The 15,104-nt window shown below is 42.2% G+C and overlaps 1 protein-coding gene and 1 long non-coding RNA gene across 2 annotated transcripts in view; both read left to right on the top strand.

The window, feature by feature from the left end:
- The window catches only part of LOC132326238 (uncharacterized), a 36,832-nt gene extending 26,420 nt beyond the window's left edge, over positions 1-10,412 (top strand). The window contains exon 3 of the long non-coding RNA XR_009486174.1: positions 9,980-10,412. This is a non-coding gene — a long non-coding RNA (uncharacterized LOC132326238). The remainder of the gene's footprint in view (positions 1-9,979) is intronic.
- Positions 10,413-10,977: 565 nt separating this feature from the next.
- The window catches only part of EMCN (endomucin), a 73,034-nt gene continuing 68,907 nt past the window's right edge, over positions 10,978-15,104 (top strand). Inside the window, exon 1 of the mRNA XM_059844180.1 lies at positions 10,978-11,137. The gene's annotated coding sequence lies outside the window, so the exon portion shown is untranslated. The remainder of the gene's footprint in view (positions 11,138-15,104) is intronic.

The raw sequence follows: 15,104 nt of genomic DNA, 5'->3' as shown, positions 1-15,104 counted from the left end.
AGGCTGGGCTGGCTGGATCCTGTCCCATCCTCTAAGCTGCTTTCCTGTATCTAACGATGGAAAAAATCTTTCTCTTTTCCTGTCCTTCTGCCTGAGATTGTAAATGTGAGTCCTTTTCCCAGTGAAGAAGTTTGACAGGTTAGCAATGGCAGGTTGTTAATACTTAGATGACTTCAAGTACAATATCAGATTTGTTGCCTGGCTTGGGGTTTGTCTAGACGAGTTGTTTTATTAGATAGCAGATGGTTTGGAAATTGTTTGCAGTGACAGGGCCGAGTATAATTGGAATTCTCTGTTCCCAGATCAGAAGGAATGGGGTTGGGAAAGTGGAGAGCAAAACTCCCACGTTTCTCATTCAGATTGAAAAATGCATATAGATATAGATTTAGATATAAGGGTGTGTGTGTGTGTGCATTATTGAGGGAAATAAGGTTCACACTTTCACTCTGTTTATCGTGGATCCTTAAGCAACTCTGATAAATCACAGAACAAATTTCCTTGGTCCACCCTTAGTGCCAATATTGGTATAGTGAATTTACAGTCTTTGAGAGTTCTTCACTTTGAAGAAGGACTTTTGAGTTTCTCCTTTGCCCTTCACTTTCTCTGTCCCCACTCCACCCCCCTCTGTCCATCTGTCTCTGCCCATTTCCTTTGGCCTTCATTCTCCTTTGCCCTTCTTCTCTGCCCTTCTTCTTTTTCTTCTCCTTCCTTTCTCTGCCTCCCTCCTGTCTCTGCCCTTTTTCAGCCTTCTCTGACCTTCTCTTTTTTTCCTGATCCTTTGTCCTTCTTCCTCCTTCATCTCCACCCCTCTTCTCTGCTGTTGTGTTCCATCTGCCCAGCTCTCTCTGACCTCCTCTGACATTCTTTGAACTTATCTGACCTTCTCCTCATTTCTGTTGTTTTCTCTGCCCTTCTTTAACCTCTTCCCATCTCCACTTTTTCTCCTTTTCTGCCATTCTTCTCTTCCTTTTTCACCCCTCTTTGCTGCTGTCCTCTGCAGCACTCACCCCAGCTCTGCCCCATTCCGCCCTTTTTTGACATTCTTTGATTTTATTGCCCTTCTTTCTCCCCTTTACACACCTTTTGGCCCCTTGGTCACTGCCTGTTCATCTCTACACACTGCTCTCATCCCTCTTTTGCCTTTCTCTGTCCTTCTTCTCTTCCTCCTCTAGCCTGCTCTCCCCCATGTTATAAAACCATAACTAGAGGCCATACCCCCAACTCCCTTTTCCTTCTTTTCTGCCGTCTTCTCTGCTGCTCCCTGCCTTCCTGTGCCCCTCTCCTCCCCTTTCTTCCCCTTTTCACCTCCCTGTGTCATCTGGATACCTGGAGTTAACACTCTATTTAGTGCTATTCCCCAGGATGAATAAATGTATTTTTTTCTGTACACTTGAAGCTAATGCTTGATGATAGTTGCACATCACCATAGAAACCAGGACAGGTTCTTCTGTAAGTCAAAGGTTAATTTATAATTATTTTTAAAATCATCTTGCTCAGATGCATCAGTGTAGACAGGACTTGTCCAAAACCTTCTTCCTTACCAAATAATCTATCTTTCTATTCTAACTCTTCCAAAAATACATTAACATGGCTCCCATTTGCTTAAGGCAGTCTCCATAAGGTATTATACAAGATTACTGTCTGGTTCTGAGTGTTTGTAGCTATGTTTGCAATTGACAGAGTTACTGACAGCCCCAGCTCTCTGTGGGATGGCTGTGGACCAGAGCACAGATGACTCATTGTGTATGATGTTGTTTCACACCAAAGTGTTTGCTCTGTGTACTGAACATGTGTGCAAGTCAATAGCAAAAAGTTTGAGAACAAACACAGCTTAGATGGAAATAAATTCAAATTTACTGAAATCATTGTGCCCAAGTCAGAAACAACAATATATAATATATATAAATGTCTTTTTAAAGGAGAAGTTTTACTTGGGATGATTCTTGCATCTTTTACCAATGTTTGAGGGTCAGGCAGTGTGAGAAGAGGTCTTGGCATTTCCCTGCAGCAAAAGGAAATGATGGGCAGAAGGGAGTTTGGGTCACTGCTCAGATTTCTGCCACACAGCAGCAATACCCAGTCATTGGGTGGCATTTTTCCCTTGGAAACACAGACTTCTGCCAAAACTGTTTTTCTCCCCCACCTGTCTCCCCAGCTGCCTTTTCAGAGTTCAGCAGATATCTGAATAACTGGTTTTGTATTGGGAGCTATTTACTTGCCTCGTTTCCAATTAACCCTCCCCTAAGGGCCTCGCACATCTGTAAGGTGTAGTTAAGTAAAGTCCTTTTCATCTGTTAATGTCCTCCTAGGAACAGCCCCAGTCTCAGGCTGGCTCAGTCACGTGGAGGTGTCCCCTCAGCTGCCTCCTCTCTCCCTAGCTGAACTAATACAGATCTCTGAGAACAGCACATTTCCTCAGTCCCTCAGAATACTTGACTGTACCTCTGGGCCACATCTTCTTTTATTAAAAAAACCCTCTACAATGTATGTTGCAAGATTTCCCATCTGCAGGACGCAAAGGCAATCTCCTACTGTGGAGTCCCCTTTATGAAGATGTGGTAAAGGGCACAGAAATAATCCATTTATCTGGTTGTCAGATAACAAATTGCTTTTGTGCTAGTGTGGGAAATTAAACTGTGTAATTTACTTAACAAATCAGGTTTCTCATGGAGTATGGGTATAAACCCACAAAGACTTCAGGAATCTTTACTGGGCTTTGAATTGTGTCCATAAGAACTTGTAGGTGACAGCCTAGTTCAGAGAGTGCTGTCTCATGGGGGTCACTGGGATGAGTCACTTCACTTATGTGGAGGCTTCTATCCGTGGTAATGTGCTCAGGAAACTGGGGAGCAGAGGAAATCCGCTCAGTCATTCTTTCAAAGTCTCTGGCAATGTCCCTTCTGCAAAGTATTTCCACACCCTAGACCTACTCTTGCAGCCTGTGTGTTTCTGGAAGCACAGTAGCCAATGGAGCCAAGATGTTCACACCCTCAAGGAGTGGCCTGAGACATGGCTGAGCTTTGTCAGCTGCAAGGCTCTAGATGTGGCCAGGCTAGGACAAACAGGGAATTCCCATTTTCCTATGCTACAGACAAGCCACAAGGCTGCAGTACCATCCCTTCTTTTTCTGTGCTTGCAGAGGCTGAGCTGCAAAAACGTCAGTTCCACTGCAGGCAAGGAGCCACCTCCTGGGACCAGCCTGAGGGACAAATCCAACCTTGAAAAACAGCCAGCAGGATGACATGCAGATCAAAGGGCTATTGCAGAGCTAAGCTGCAAGAGATCCCTTAGAGCGTTTTTAAAGCATTTTAGATCACCCTTAACTTCCTTGAAATGGAGCACAGGTTCTCTCTGGAAGAAAAAGAAGAGCAGAGTTTGGTACATGCCCTGAAACACACAGGCACCTGAGGAGCATTGCCATCTTCTGTACCTGTTTGCTCAGTGACTGTGTTGCTTGCAAGAGGTTTTTTATTCCTATTGCACCTTTAGGAGGAAAAAAATCTCTGAGGCTGGAAAAACCCTGTTTTGATGACATTTAAACTTTCTAGGTGTGATGACAAAAATTTTAAATGTGGTGTGTGTGTGCATCCAATGTCCCACAAAGTGTGGGCAATGTGTATGGGTGTGAAAGAATTTTCCCAAGAGCAAGAGTAGAGCAGTTATTTCAGTATTTCAATATTTCATGTGCCTTGGTAAATTTATTTTTAATGAGGGAAAGAGTGGGATTTTTGTTTTGTTTTGTTCTCTTTTTTTCCCAGTTTCCATGCTGTAGTTGGATTTATCAGTCTGTCAATGGACATAAACAATGTAAGTGCGTGAGAGTATCTGCATGCCAGTGCAGGTTTCCAAAAGTGTACAAACTACAGTGAGCCATCCTATTTTGCAGTTAAATTCCATGTCTCTGATGGATTTCCCCACACTGTTGCTAGGAGATGAAGGTAATGCCTAACAAAGGATATATTGACAAAAAATTTTCCAGAACAAATCTATCTTGTTATGGTAAATAGAGACTCACATAAAATGGATATTGCTGGATTTATTTCATTAGTGCTGGCACTGGCAAAATTGCATACATAAGTGAAGGTGAAATTTCCCCATCACAAATGCAGTTTTGTTTTGTTTTGTTGACATAAAGACTTTCAGTGTGTTTAACGCCGAAAGCGCTGCTGCCTTTCAGTGTGGTTTGTTGCTAGGCTAATAGGAGGAACACATCCTACATCAGCAATTTTCCTACTTCCCTTTTCTGCTACTTCTCCCTTTCAGGAAGAAAAGGGACTTATCAGACTGGTTCCCCTCTTTTCATGACTCTTCTGGGAAATGTGGATTCCTTCTTTTAAAGCAGAGGAAAAGTGTGCATGACTTGGGACATGTTGAGATTTGGCAAAGAAGCAGCTAAATGCAATGGAAAAGCAGATCAACTTCTTGCTTTATAACTCCATGCACATCTGCATTAAAACAAAACGCAAATGGAAATCTAATAAAGAGAGGAACTTCAGGAATTCTCATGGAAAGATTAAATTTCTAGAGAATGAGAAATTTTCTCTCTTTCTTCTGGTGACATAATGAACACACAAATATATTTGAACAGCAAAAGCCAACATGACTTGAGCCATACAAAATAAAAATTTTGCTGTGGAAGAAGTTTAGTTCTGGTGTGGCATTTATATTTTCCCATCCACTGCCATCCCAGCAGTTCCTATGCCACCACAGGAGTGTCTGGCTCTGAACACATGCAAGTAAACAACTTACTGTCCAGAAAGATGAGGTCAAGGCTGAAAAGTAGATTGCCTCTTTCAGGTAGGAAAGGAGACAGGGAGAAAAACATTCCTCTTCATTCTCCTATATGCATCATTGCACAGAGGGAACAGAGAATTTGAACTTTTTTGAGTTAAACTACTGTGTCCCTGACTCCACAACTGTGCAAATATTGGGCTGGTTTCATCTTGGGTGTGAATCTGCTCACACAGACAGGGGCATCTGCACTGACCAGTGGCGGGTGTGGTCCCCTCCTCCTCTGTTCACAAATGAATGGTGTGGAAGGGAATGAAAGCAGAAATTGTCACTTCTTATCATCTCATTTCTTGGCTGGTTCCCTCTTGGGATGCCTGTTTTCTTCTGCCTTGCAGGGCACAGTGAAGGTGAACCCACCAGTTGGCCAGAAAAATGCAAGTGGGAAAGGAGGTGACACGTCATGCCTGGAGTCACTCTGTACCATCATGGGCCATTCTCTGTTTTGGTGGGAGGGAGGGAAATGCTGTTTCTGTGGTATTGATGAGAAAGCCTTCAAGAAGCACTCTTTCCACCACAGTTCTGAACATCTCTGTCAACTTTTGTAGCACTGGTAATCACAAACAAAAGTTGCCACAAGTCAGAAATGTGCATTAAATTTGTCGTTTGCACAGGGTTTTAACTAGACAGGAATGCACTGAGATGTTATCTCTATTTGTTTTGATGGGCAGGAGAGAGAGGGGACAGCTGGGAAGGGCCTTGCAGCTCCTACTGTTACTGCACTTATCCGGTTTTCTGCTGTAATATCCTGTTTTTAGATGCTTGCCTTTTAGCCAAGCATTAACCATTTAGGATAAGACTGACCATGCTGGGATGGCGCAGGCCTGCACCTGTGAAATATAAGTTAAAAAAAAAAAAGTGATGTAATTTTTTTCCAGCTCAAAGCCAAGTGAGGGGGCAGGGGCAATATTTTATTCTATATTAAAAGATCACTGCAATTTCTTTGCTTTGAGATTTGGCATGGCGGTAGCCGTTAGGTGAAAAGGCTGTTTGCTGAACATATGGCAAACCAAGCACATTTAGCCAAAGTAAAAAAATAGTAACAATAAGCCCTTAAAGCACAAGCAGAGCACACTTGCATTCAGCAGAGACTTGTTTCTCAAGATTGTGTTGCTTAAGGATTTGCTTTTATAGATGTGTCCTGTTGGTTTTCCCCAAGTTACAGCTCTGCAGGGTGTGGATCCTCTCCCCACAAACCTGTCCGCTGAGCCTGGAGCGCAGTGTAGGAGGCACCTCGTGGTTATGTCCACAGGTACAGCTAGAGAGTGGAAAACAGAGCAGAACTGGGAGCTTGGGCCACCTCCACCAGAGCTGAAATGTGACTGCTCTCTGCTAGGTAGCAATGGGCTGGGGCTGACTGCAGTGGGATGACAGACTGCAAACAAAGCACAGCACCAGTACAATATACCAGGCAACCTGGAGTGGGAGGTCTGGGAAACAATCTGTTTGACGGGGAGAGAGGGAGAAAAGATAGCAAAGATGACAAAGGAGCTTTTGCGAGGAAGGGAGATTTGCTGGGTAAAATCTGAAGGCAGATTGTGAAATTCAGGAGCTCTGAAGAGAGGCAACAAGTTGCATATTAAAATAGGGCCATGGCACAGGGGCAAGGACTACCAGGACACAGTAAAGTGACAACATCAAGAAATTAACAGAACAGAAAAGGAAAAACAGAGAAGAGAGAACATTTCCTTCTTCTTTTACATTTATGCCAAGTGCTTATTTTCTTTCCCCAGCCCATTGCAGCTCATATCCAAGGTTCATTTATGGAGATGGTTTAAAATCAGAATAAAGTTTTCCTCAGACCTTTGCAGCTTTAGGCTGAGCATGGTACCCACTCTTTTTGCTAGACACACTGGTTTCTGCCATCTTTGTGGCACTGGTGACTTCTTTTCCAAAAGATCATAGGTAGGATGCTGTTAAGCTACTATTTTCTACTGTCTGTTGTAGAACAGAAACTTGCAGATGCTCCTGAAAGCCATACTCATACCATTGCTCAGCTTCAGAGAGCTCCAAGTGCTGTGAAAGGCAACACTCTTTGTGACTTTTGGGTGTCAGCCAGAAGTTGAACATGGACTTTCAAAGCACTCGAGTCCCTGTTAGTTTAAACAGAGTTTAGACCATCAGGTGTGATGGCCACGAAGTTTTGGGAAAGTGTTGGTGACCAGGGTGCACTGACAATGGAAAATTTTTGACTACCAAAGAATTAATCTGAAAAATGCTCTTTTACAATATTGGCTCTGCATCACTGTCATTTGTCAGGTATTTACTGGACTTCAACAAATTGTCTTTAGCAGGCTTGAATCAGCATTCAGTAAGTTGGTCAAACGTGACTGAACTCTGTGGCCTCTTAACTGTGAGGCCACCGTTAAGATGTTAAATGTATTTTTTGTTCCACTGAGTGTTTTTTGAAAAAAAAAAGCATTTTCCAGCATGTCCCCAGTATTACAGGGACCGCCATTACCCACATATTTATTTAGCTCATGCACTGACAAATTAAAATGGAAAAAGCCTTTTCACAGAAGCTGCAAATAGAAGAAAATCTTAGCTGTATGCAAAATTCTATTTCTTCTGTGGTCCTGCCCTTACAAGGAGCAGACACCACTCTTTTCCTATCCATCCAAATTAGATATTTTTCAGTACTTGATCATAATATTCATCTGCCTTGAGTGGCTCCTGACTTTGTGAAGAGCAGATGGCCTGTGGTAGCTGTGGGCTGCTGCACTGAGTCTCTCAAAGCTCACCAGAGTGGCTTTAACTGCATTAGTTTCTCCTACATTCCTAACACTGTTCTTCCAACATCTTAGTTTATTAAGTGTGCCTTGGGCTGTAGTCTTGTGGCCTTCTCTTCTATTTTCCTCTCTCCTCTTCTCACCAGTGAAGAGTGTTATTAATTCAAATATATTTCAGATACCTCTATTCACTGAAACCATATATATGTATTATGGGGCTCTTTACAGAAATGGCTGGAGTTGGCTTCAGTTTTGCACTCTGCTCTCAGAGAGCTGGTATTAAGTTTTCTGGGGTCTGTCCAGGTATATAGACATAACAAAAGATTCCACAAATTTTATGGAATATATACAGAATATATAAAGTATAAGACAGGAAAACTCTGGAAACATAAACAATAGTTTATAGTTATCTGTAAACTGTGAAATACCAGATAATTTCCTGATTCAAGTATGAGCATATACACTTGGTATGATAATCTTTATACAAATTATATTGAACACAAAAAACCATTGCAATGTCCCACAAAGATTTTTTGAGGGGAAAAAAAAAATCTCTATTAAGGTAACTTTGTTTTCCCTAAGAGACATTATGAGTTAATTGCTTTGAAAGGAAAATCTTTTCTAGTGTTCCTGCTTCACTCTGTGTGAGAGACTGAAGTGTTAATGACTCAAAACAATTGGCCATTTGTGGAGGTAAGTAATTGGCTCATGTATGCTGACCTGAGAGGAGCTGTCATGTCTTAGAAGGGGTTGTAAACCATCAAAGACCTCCAAAGTGCCCACAGACTCCTTTCTGGAGCCTTTCATCCCTGATGAATCAGGACTGCAGACATCACCTCAACCAACAGCTCAACACAGGATTCATGTGTGGTGACATCTTTCTACTCTTATCCTTTCTTTCTCTTTCTTTCCTTTATTTACATATTTTCTTGTTGTTTCTATGCTTTTATATTGCTGTATTCCTACAGGTAATAACCAAAAAGGCTACATATCTCCTTTCCATTGCAACCAAAATGTTCTAAAATAAACCCTACACATATATATATTTATGAACACTGATCATTCAGTGTTGCTTCAGTCTAATTCACCCCAAGAGATCTATTAAGGAGAAGCTGAGTTACGCTCACCTTCAGGGGCAGGTCATAATATGAAGATATGGGTTCTTTTCGAAGAAAAAATTGTTTATGAGGCAGTAATCAGTTCTTAATTCTTCACTGCAGTTACCTCGTCAATCCATTAGCGTGAACTTCATCATGTATGAAACCTGCCCTGTTTTTCAAAGCGCAAAGTCTAAAGACAAAAATCTAAAAGTTCCTTGTGGAAGAAATAGTGGTTGCGTTCAGTCACTAAAAATGTTTCTTTATTGTTTCCTCTTCTACATTCAGAATGTCTTAGAAACTGCAAATGTACAGTCATTATTTAAAGTAAAAAGTAATTTCTAATAGTAGAACCTTAATGAAGATCTTTTAAGAGAAGAATACAAAGTTAAGTAGATTGTGGGAATATATATTCCAAGTAGATGGAATGGGATGTCAACTGTAATTGCAGAATTTCTTTGACAACTAAGGAAAGATATTCAAAACCTTAGCAGAGCCTTTAATTCTTATTGAGACATAATTGTGGTAGCACTGTTGTAGTCTCATTCCAAATGGGGCTTTATAATTAATTACTAAGTCATGAAGATTGTAAGATTTCTTATTATTAGGCTATTTTTAAATAATTATTATTATATTATGATCTTCCTTTCTGCCTTTCATTTGTGTCCTGATGATGTGGTTTTCCTTCCATACAACTGCTGTTAAACTCATAAAATATACAGGATAAAGTCTTGTTTGGATCCAAGTGCGGCATGCAGAGCAATCTAGCTGCAGTGCTGTTAATTAGACTACAGCTCTTTTGCATATCAAATATATCTGTTCAAATTTCAGCAGGAGTTGGTGTAATTTAGATACAAAGACTGCAAAGACATGGGGAGGCCTTTGTGTGTGTAAAGATACCTCTTAAATGTAAACCACTGTGCTTTGATACCAACTACACGAGGTTTGATCGACAAAGGGGGCTGGGGAGCACCAGCAGCTCACAGTGGAGATGGAGCTGCTTGGATCCTCGCTGAGAGGGAAGCAGCTCCTCTCCTTTCCTCCCCGGGACTTTGCTCAGGGCGCTGGGCTCAGGCTCCTCAGATCTGTGAGCAGTCTGGCAGAAGGACCTGAGGGATGATCTAGTGATTTTTTTTTTTTTTAATTAATTTTCTACCTATGTTCCTCTCTTTACTTCTCACACAGCCTTTGCAGTAATAGAAAGAGAACTGCCTTTCTAGCACACTTCCAAGTCCAGCCTGGACATGGCACTTAGTGGGCCCTTGTACAAAGCCTCTGCTGCTGCAGCTGCGTGGCAAACACTTGCTGCTTACATAAATATTAAGCATGAGAAGTTTTATTTCTCATTTGCTATTTCCTTGCCAGGTTTTCAAGTGCAGAGACAAAGGATCTGGGGACTACAGTGTTTCTAAACCTGCAAAAACTCAGAGGAGGAGAACATATCCAAGATTCCAGGTGCACACTTCAGTAGAGCAACATTAAGGGAGAAGCTTTTTCTTTCTCACTTGGTTTTCAATTTCTTTAATTTTTCCAAATAGTTTAATTAGTTCAGGTGATTTAATTAACAATTACACTGTTTGGGTTTGCTCTGAAAAGGTTTGACTGAATCAAGCCTTGCCCTTCCTTTTGCATTAAACTAACAATATAAGAGTGTCTGAGCAGCAGGTTCATGGAAAATGGAGCCTGGAATCAGAGTTTGATCACCAGAGCTGCTGCTTTGGCTCCCTTCACATTGCAAGGGAGAAGGCAACATGTAGTTGAAAAAAAAAAAGAGGATTTTCAGGTACAGGCAAGGAATGTTGGGGAGTTATAGTCTGGGGGGGGGGGGGTTATGTCTGTTTGGATTTTTTGGTGGTTTTTTTGTTTTGTTTTATCTTTATGTTACATTCACTTCAGGAGCCCTCATCGTGGGGCTCGGTGCCCAGCGCCGGCTGCCCGCCGGGCCGAGCAGAAGGAGCCGGGCTGGAATCCCGGCTGGAATCCCGGCTGGAATCCTGGCTGAATGCTGGTGCCACCTGGTGAGGGCCGGGGAAGCGGCAGGGAGCTTCCTGCGGGCAGCACTCTTCCCCGGAGATCTGCCGTGAGGAGCCAGGAGCATCACCTGCAGTTTGGCAGCCACGGTGTGTCACCCCCGGGGTGCTCACCGTCCCCTCTTCCCTCCCCTGGCAGCACAGGGACAGGGGGAGCAACCCCAGGCTCCTGGGACGGCTGGACAGGCAGCGAGACCTGGGCACTTCTTATTCACAACTTGCATCGTGGTTAAGGAGCGCTTCAGCACCGCTGGTATTTATTAACAAGGGTCGTTCTCGACGATGTGGTAATTTTGTGCTTTTTTTTTCCCGAGGTTTGGCTGAAGGCCGATGGAATGCCGGCTCCCACAGAGCCCTCTTCACCCAGCAGGGCCTGGGGTGAGTCACCCACACCTGGCAGCGAGAGCAGAGGCCTCAGAGACATGAACTCCTGAAGAATTAAATGAAAACTGGCGTCTGGAGAGCGGAGGCAGATCCCCGTGTGGTGCCTCTGGTAAGGGAAATTGACACTGCTGACCTGTGCTTTGCCTGGCCAGGGCGCGTGTTTGGAGGCTGGGCTGAGGAGAGGAGCCCAGCCTGGTACAAGGCATATGTGCTGGGAGCCCCTTGGGAGGGGTCAGAATAGGGAAAATAAAAAAGCGTTCTGAGAATGGGGAAGAGGAGAGAGAGGAGCTGCTCAAGCTCCTGGAAGACCAGGCTTTGCTAACACATCTCACAGCTTGGTGTGTTGGCTTCTCAGACCTACACCATCCTCCCCTCTTACTTGCTTAAATCAAGCATGGCTAAATTCCTGCAGCTGCAAACATGTGGTTGTTACTTAAGCTCCTTTTCCTCTTGACCTCTGTTTATCTCCTCTCTGAAAGTTTACTGGTATATCCACACGTTACAGATTTTTGTTTGTTTGTTCTTAGGAATTATCATCCAGACAATTTGGGATGTACCAGGAAGGCAGGGAGCGGCGTTGCTTTTATTTTGCTGACAGTTGTCGTGATGGGTGGTGACAGCACAGTTTCCCTCCACTGTGTGGATAGGTTAGGTATTTGAATGTGACATGACCTTCAGATTAGGTAATCGTGGGCTGCTGCTTTATCAGATCCTCCAAGAAAAAAGATTACTTCCTTCAAAACCGAATTAGAATTCTCGATTTTTCCCAAGGAAACTTCATACTTTTGGGGTATAATAGGGAGATGGGGTTGTTTTGTGACCAAAATTCTCTTCTTATATGTATGAAGGAAGCAGAGTAAAATATGACCTTGACATTTCTTAATGGTGCTCTGCGCATGCGATGGCGTGCAAGACAGTGGTTCCTGGGATCCTGGAGCTTTAGATAATGTAGGCACAGGCTTGTACTTCATTTGATTTTTAATCCACTGGGCAGTATTACACAAGGAAAATATTTATTCCACAAAATAACCAAAGACCTGCTATTATTCAGGGATTATTGCAATTCATTCGTATGCAAAGAAAATATTCCAATAGTTGCTGTTAAGTGTGTTTTGGAACAACAGTCTGAAGTCTGCCTAAGCCTTCTCCCTTCTGTATTGAACATTTTGGTATAAGATTTGTCAAAAAATAAGAGCTTAGCCAGTTTGTCTGAACAGTGAAGTCCCTTGCACATTGGGTTCAAACTGTAGCAGGGTTTTCTTTGGGGAATATGTGTCAACTGCTGCCAAATATTGTATTTACATCAGGAAGTGAGATTTCCGCCACTGGAAACGTGCCCTGCCAAGTACAGCATTCCTAAGTAAATATGGAAGCACAGATCATTGTTTGTGGTCCACCTATTCACCCATCTGAACATCTGTACCCTGATGTCCAAAAGCAAAAGGGAGTTTAAAAAGTACACAAGACCACTTTTCTCCTCATTTGACTTGGGCCCTGACCAGACTTCTGAAATCGGTGGCTGGGGATGCTACCCCTCTGTGGCAGGAACCCCTTCCAGAAACTTCATTCCTTATTTGGAAGTGGGATGGAATTTAGCACCAGTCTCAGGGTGACTGACCTGCATGAGAGGCAATTTTCACATTATCCTAACTAATTCCACCAATTTGAGGCAGGCCACCTGGAAATTCTCACAGTCATAGTTTTTTTGGTCTGAATTTTTATGAAAGGTGAACCATGACAAAATTACTTGCAATTTTTACATACATCAGTGTGTCTATGCAGTGTGAAAGTCTTATTAATATAAGATTATTAATTTGATAGAACCTGAAACAAAGGAGTGCTTAACTGACTTAGCACCCAACTCAGTTCATGCCCTGGGAGGAACTCCCACTGGCTTTGCTTGAGTAAAGAATGAGAAAGAAAAAAAGGAAAAAGGCTGTGCAAGGTAACAGACCTCTAGTTAAACAAATAACTTCACTGATTGTGAAGCTATGTTCAATCTGAGACTGTGTAGTCTAGATTTATTCAGGCATTGGTCTATCTGCCTCAATTGCCATAAAACTTCCATTTAAATATTGAAGGAGCTTAGCATAAAGGAACTTATTAATTATATGCAGGGTAATGATTACACCTGTGTGGATGCTGTGGGATGCATTTGCTTTATTGATTCAGATGGACCTGTTCCTGGTTATGCCTGCCAAGAGTCCTGTGTTAAAATCTGGTGAAAAGAAGGAGACCTTTTTATATTCAGATGGTTTCTCCTTGCAGTTCTGACCCATGAGGGCAGTGGGCATTCAGCATGGTGCAGGGCAATGTCACAATCACTCCTGCTACTTACCAGCCAGCTCTGGTAAGTAGCAGGCTGGTATGAAGGAAACTGTGTTACTGCCAGATTTGCTTGCTTTTCCCACTGTGATATGCACCCAGCACAGCTCAACTGCTCTAAAAGGTCTGGGACATGATTTCAGTGTCTATCAGTCCCTCACAATTGCTAGCTAACGTCATTTGTTTGTTTGAGGAGATAGAGCATTGTGGCTGCTGTGGTGTTTATATCCTTTTTGGGGATGTTGCAGAATGTCTTTAAACAAAAGGCATTGATACTTTTTATTTTCATTTGCCTGAAGAATTTATCTCTTGTACGTTTAAACCTTGCACTCAGCAGTGCTGCTCCTGCATGCACGTTCTCATATGTTTCTGTAAGGAGTGTTTTTTGTCCTATGCCTATTTTAACATGCTTAAATGGCAATGTTTCTATTATATATTTATTGCACCTAAACACATATATAGATAAATATGTAAAGCTATGAATGCCCTTCTCCTTTAGGGGCTGTTACGGTCGGCTTTTCAGTGGACATTTAATACGTTTTAAAGGTCCAATTAACCAGCTTTTTAACTGTCCTGGAACTCCACAATGCAGTTTTGTCACACTTTCTGTGCAGAAGTTTGTGAGGATAACTATTGCTGCATTGTGTGACTTGTTAAGTGTAGTTGAGTGTGGTGGGAGCCAGGGAGGTTGCATTTTGGTAATTACATTTAATAGTGTCTGCTTTTTTGCTTCTTTTTTTTTTTTTTTTTGGTGCAACTCAGATATATGCAGTTGCTTCTACCATACATCATGTACCACTGTAGTCTGAGCTTTGACCAAACATGTTTAAATCTCCAGTCTGTGCTTAATGACAGGATGAAGAATGGTGTTTTTCTGCCTCTCCTAGGAGGAAAGCATATCAAAGATATTACTCGTGGTGGCAGCATGCTTACTGTAGACACTATCTTAGAAATGACTTGAGATAATTATTAACTGTGATTTATGTTTGTATGACTGGAAAGAAAGAAAATCAATTAGTGCTGGCCATTGCATAGCCCTGAGCTAGTAATATATAGGCAACAGTTCCTATCTGTTCTTTGGGGATTGCCAGTTATCTAGTTTAGACAATACTAATACTATTAGTATTTGGAACACAACTCTGTTAAGAAAATTCTTTCAGGACAGCTTGGCACCTCTGACTTTGGAATTGGAAGGGTTGCAACAAGAAAAGTAAATGAAAATGAATTAAGCCTAACCAGCATTTTAAATGTTAAAAAAAAAAAAGCCTTTGAAACTGGAAAAAATTACCATAATTTGTATTCAAACATTAGCTTATCAAAAATAAATTAACATTTTTACAGCGGTGATGCACATCCTCTCTACATGTGTTATAATATCCTGGACCACTTGCAGTGAGAAAAGACAGCTGGATTTAAACATGAGTGAGAACTGAAGTGTGACTTACAACTTGCACCTGTAGGGACAGACAGTGTGGCTACTGGTTTGTTGAACAAGTTTTCAGGGGCTGGTTGAGTCAGTCTGACAGAAGAGTAGAGCAAGGCATTCCTTTCCATAAGTGAGGAGTTTCAGCGTGTGAAATTATGCAGTGCAGTAGGGTCTGTGTGCCCCCTTCAGCAGCTCCAGTAGTATTGTCTTAAACCCTGCTGCTCTGCTGGATCTCTGATGGGCAGCAAGCCAGTTGTGAATCTTAGCAGTGGCTCCAATGTCCTGTAGCTGTTATGTAAAATCTGAGGGTAAATGGCTTTTCCTT

The sequence above is a fragment of the Haemorhous mexicanus genome, chromosome 4 (genome assembly GCF_027477595.1).
Source record: "Haemorhous mexicanus isolate bHaeMex1 chromosome 4, bHaeMex1.pri, whole genome shotgun sequence".
Taxonomy (NCBI): Eukaryota; Metazoa; Chordata; class Aves; order Passeriformes; family Fringillidae; genus Haemorhous; species Haemorhous mexicanus.
Note: the sequence above shows the minus strand (reverse complement) of the source record. Positions and strands in the feature narration are given on the sequence as shown.